General features: G+C 37.3%; 1 pseudogene across 1 annotated transcript; it reads right to left on the minus strand.

Annotated features, from left to right (window-relative positions):
• Positions 1-674: 674 nt before the first annotated feature.
• On the minus strand, positions 675-4,900 carry LOC145636496 (scarecrow-like protein 21 pseudogene; annotated as a pseudogene). Its single transcript, XR_014114135.1, has 2 exons — positions 4,742-4,900; positions 675-2,789 (listed from the first exon to the last, which is right to left on the minus strand). The product of XR_014114135.1 is annotated as a scarecrow-like protein 21 pseudogene (transcript).
• Between the last annotated feature and the right edge of the window lie 243 nt (positions 4,901-5,143).

The following is a 5,143-nucleotide window of genomic DNA, read 5'->3' on the forward strand; positions in this document are numbered from 1 at the left end:
AAATAAAAAGGAATACTCACTCTGCATTAATTCATTTCCCATTGACTCAAACAGTCACATTAAAATGGTCAAGTAAGATAGATACAACAAGATGGAGATAGTTATAGCGGTAGGCTGGTAGTATTATGAGTCTACCTAATTGTATGAACCCTATAAGCAAAATCTTGAGGTTAGAGATTTGAACCCTGTTAATAATACTTTAAGGTGGAAACTTCCTTACCTTTTCTCTCACTCTCAAAGTGTATAACCTATTAGCTCAAGCCGAGTTGACCTGTAAGCGGTTCTAAGATAATAGGACAATTCTTCATACCTACATTAAAGAAGTATGTACCCTGGCTATGATATGTGCACGACACACGTGCACGTGTGGCTAGCTTGTGCATAACATGGGACAAGCATGTGTCACACAAGTTAACATGCGCTATCGAATGTCATGCACACGCCAACTTAAATGCACAAAGCTATATAGGCTGTTTCAAGAGTGAATGACTAAGTCCACTTCAGAATATAGCCGCATGTCTTCACATCTATGATCTGTAGCATCATAAATCATTGGACAGTCAAGTTCAAAGAAATTGAAAAGGAGATTTGATTATCAAATTTAAATTTGCAATCATTATAAAAGCTTGTTTTGTTTGTGTTGAACTCCATTATATTCAGCTGAAAATACAAAGTGCAACCAAAGATGTATCCATAAATTTCAATAGCCACACATTATACAATTACTAGTAGTAGCATAATTTCTACAAAACTAAACTTCAACTACGAATGGAAAATGAAACTATGTCCCCAACCCCAATTGTTTATCTAACATGTTTTTAGTAAATCGCATACTGGTGTTGCACAAACAAAACCAAAGCTGTTAATTGTTACCCTACTGATAAACTGCAAGTAGGCACCAGAACTCTTATTCCAATTCCCACAAACATAGCAAAATTTTAGCAGGACATGGAGAGGAGAACGGGACTTTACAAGACTCCAAGCCATTTGTTTGATAAGTTCTTTGGCATTAGTATTCCTCACCTCCATGCAGAAGAGGATGACAAAATGCGGTTCTTCCAACCCAGAAACAGTGCTCCATGCCACTCTTGCAACCTATAATTACCATGGAACTCCTTCATCAAACCCCTGACTCCATCAATCACTGTGTAACTCAAGGGCAATTGAGTAAAACCTGCCATGTTCAATCTTGCCCTCCATTTGCCAAAAGGCTCATGCCTTTCCACCCTTTGTGCGTCCTCACAAGCTATCATGTTAACAATATCACGTGCAAGACAATGCATCTCTGCATTTATCCTCTTCTTGTCATCCCTAGCAAGAGCCACATCAACTGATTCATACATTGCCGTGTAGTAATCCAAAGTCTCAGCGAATCGGTTGAGGAAGGGAGAAGTGTTTGTGTTTGACTCTTGCTCAACTACAGTGACAATTCGGGGTGACAACTCCTTAACTAGCCTCAACAAGCGGTCCCGATGGTTTTCAGTGCTCACACTCTCATCTGGCATGTGGTGTAGCATGTAGGGAAAATTCACTGCCAAAGCCTCCCCAGGGCGAATGCTTAGATTCTCCCTTTTTACTTCACAACCTGACATTGCTGCTGCATGGAATTCAAAGGGCACATTCCATTGTTTAGCCTCCATTGAAAGTCTCTTTTCTACAAGTTCCAGCCCTGCTCCCCGAGCAAGGACTGATTGGGAGTCATCGACTCCAGTGATACGAACAAGTGGGGGCCCACCAGGCCGGTTACCAAGAGACTGGATTAACGATAACCACTGTGTCCCCATCCCAATTTGAAAATCAATGATGTGGATACTCCCCTCGTGCCCCACAGCTTCTTGAATGATAAGATTCGCGGACATGTACGCAAATTTGAAATAAGGGCAAACCTGATACAATATATGCATATAGGTGAGAAGCTCAGAACTTGTTGGTTGCTCACACCTTAGCTTCTTGTAGATAGTATAACCCGAGGATTCCAGCCTTGCTCTCAGCCCTTCAAGCATGTATGCAGCCAATCGTTGCATTGGTGTCCCGCATACTGACACCATCTTGTCTAAAGCATCCATCAAGGTTTCTGCAGTTGACACATCCTTCTCTGAGACTGCTTGTGCACATAAAAACAGTACCTGTTTGAGATCCATCTTAGGGAGCATCTCCGTCAGTTGGTTTGATGAGGGTCCATGATTACCCCCGTGACTCAAAGAGCAATAGTGTCCATCTATCAAGCGAGGAGAATCAGGCCCCAACAGAGAGCGCTCCAGTTCTCTAAGCTGGTTCCTTAGTTCAGTATTGTCATCCACCACAGAGGAGTTACTCATTGGGGAACCATAAGTGTTATCGGAAGATTGAGGAGGGTCTGAGATGTATGACTGAGAACCTTGTGGAGAAAACTGGCTTCTGTTCGATGAGGTGCTCACACCAGATGGTGAGTCATAGATGTTATAAAGGCCAGCATTTTGACCAGAGTCTAATGTGATATATCCTTCATTGAAGTTTTGGAAAGATATCTGGTTTCCCTGAGTAGTGTTATTAGGGTACATGTTATTGTCGAACACTTGATAATGGGATGAGCAATAAGGTGTTACATCAGGGGCATGCTGGTAAAGGAATCCATGTACTCCACTTGTAGCGCAGTTGTGCTGAGATGTTTGCATCTAGTATTGTACTATCTGACCTTATGAAAGAAAATTCAGGGAAGATAAAGACTAATAGCCTTTTGTTTGAAACTAGAACTTCAGTGAGAATATGATATGTTATTTGTTACGCTAGAGCAAGAGCAAAATGGTTACCTGCAAAGATTTAAAGAAACTATAAGAATTCACACCCAATCAATATTTTAAAAGCCACATCATACAAGTAACATGAAGACTTTGACACAACTATTGAACGTTCAACTGGACTATAATTGATACAAAAGAAAGTAAATAAATTAAAGACGGATACCAATTACTCCAACTAAATTCACAGGATCAGCAATATCCAGGTTTCACAGTGCGGTACTTTGCATTAAAAACATATCTAAACCAATATCAGGTAACTTTGCTGCTTAATTACCTTCACATATCCAAACAGGAAGCTACACCTTAAAAGGGAACTGCAGGTCTCAAATCGAATTGAAGATATTGAAGCATGAAGACCTAATAAGTTTATAGACTTCAATTGTCATCTCAATCTAAGACATCTCTCGATTGCTTGCAACATAGTGTGACTTTAAAGTTTAAGCTATTGACATTAGTCTAACTCAGTGGAACATGAACAAAATGCTTATCACTGGAATTATGGATGTTGACGCTGAGATGATTCAGTCCATTCAGATAAACAGGCTACATTGACATTCGACATGACCACCTAACTCCGAACATCACAGTAATCAGGTAGTACTGTAGTAGCAACTCCAATTCTACACACAACACGATCACGATAGGGCAGTGTGCCCCAATGTTCATCATCCTATGTTTATCAAGTAGCATCAAGATATAATTAAGAATTAGGTAGCAGCAGAATCTAATGTAGCTAGCCGTTAAAGTCCCTCAGTTTCTACATCTTCAATTCCCTCTTCAGGAAGTAACCAGTAAAAAAGATTTGAATCTGAGATACAAATAACAATCTATAATAAACTCTCATCAGGTTAACCAGAACCAGGACTGTTTGACTACAATAAGAAATAAGCACAAAACAATCACTAAAGGTTGTTAAAAGTAATGATAGACGCATTACTCGATTATAAACCAATAAATCTCCAGATGTATAATGCAGGGCAAACTCCCTAAACGAATGGACAACTCCGAAAGGAAAGGCCAATTGAGTAGAAGTACTATGGAACACAATAACACTGCAATGAATTCAAGATCTAATCTTTTCTATAAACAGCTTAAAATGATCACAAAAACTAAAGCCTTAAGACTACCATCATGATCTCTAAATCTTGCTACTATAGTAAGGCCTAAATTTCCAGTTTTCCACCCTACTCAGCTCAATTAAATGTGTAAGAAAGCACAAAAACATCAATCTACTCTAATCATCAGAATTCCTGGTTATCTTAATTTGATTTTGTTTTCCGAAAATAGATACACCTTTAATTAAGCTTATACTAATAGTTACAAAAGGTAATAATACGCGTAAAAGCATAGCCAGAGTCCATAAATTCATCAAATGAAGGCTATGAAGCAGTGAAAAGGCATGAATTAAGGTAAAAAGCCACTTTTTAATCCAAAAGAAAGAAAAATAAAAGGGTAACACTGACTCCAAAGATCATCAAAGTTCATGCACCAAACATCAATAATAAAAGCTAATTAATGTTTATTAATTAATTATCTATATTATATTATGTACTCCGTACCTCAAGATTCAATATTTCAATACTTGTTCATCAATAAATTCAAATTTCTGGATTATTTTGATCAATTCATTCCAACATAAAACAATATTTCAACTCAATTTCCAAATCCTAATTAACTCAAAACTACTAACCACTAAAATAAAATTAAAAAATCAAAAATACTAAAGATACAAGAAAGTTTCAAACAAAGCAACCAATTCAACAAGTTGAACAACCAACGAGTAAAATTCAAACAATCCCAACAACCAAATAGAAACAAAATTGCAAACATAAAGTTCTAATTCATCAAAAGTAAAATGAAAAATTGCTAACATAAAGTTTCAATACATCAAAGAAATGAATTTAGGGAAGTGGGAAGCTAAAGAAAGAAAGATTTAAGTAGGTGGGTCAACAAATACATACCTTGTTTAATAATTTCCCAGAATAATCTGAAATTTGTATGAGTTGAAAATTGCAGATTTTGAAGATTTGGGAAAAATATTAGGAGAGAGAAAATGTTAAAAAGTTTGAGTCCAAGAAAATTAATTTGGGGAAGTTGATAACTTGGTTCAACCCACCACTTTTATAATCACAATCTTAAGTTTGACACGAAGCAGGGATGAAAACTGCCCTTGATTTTGGGTTTATTTACGATTATACCATTTGTTTCTATCACTAGTGGTGGCCATTGAGTGACTAAAGTGGGACCCATTTTTATGATGAAAAAACAAAAAGGAAATTGAACAAATATTACGTCACTCCTTATCTTTTGCTATTCTTTTGTCATCTCCGCGTTCTTTTTATATTTTAAGGGCCATAAGGAAT

The sequence above is a fragment of the Chenopodium album genome, chromosome 6 (assembly GCF_948465745.1).
Source record: "Chenopodium album chromosome 6, dcCheAlbu1.1, whole genome shotgun sequence".
Taxonomy (NCBI): domain Eukaryota; kingdom Viridiplantae; phylum Streptophyta; class Magnoliopsida; order Caryophyllales; family Amaranthaceae; genus Chenopodium; species Chenopodium album.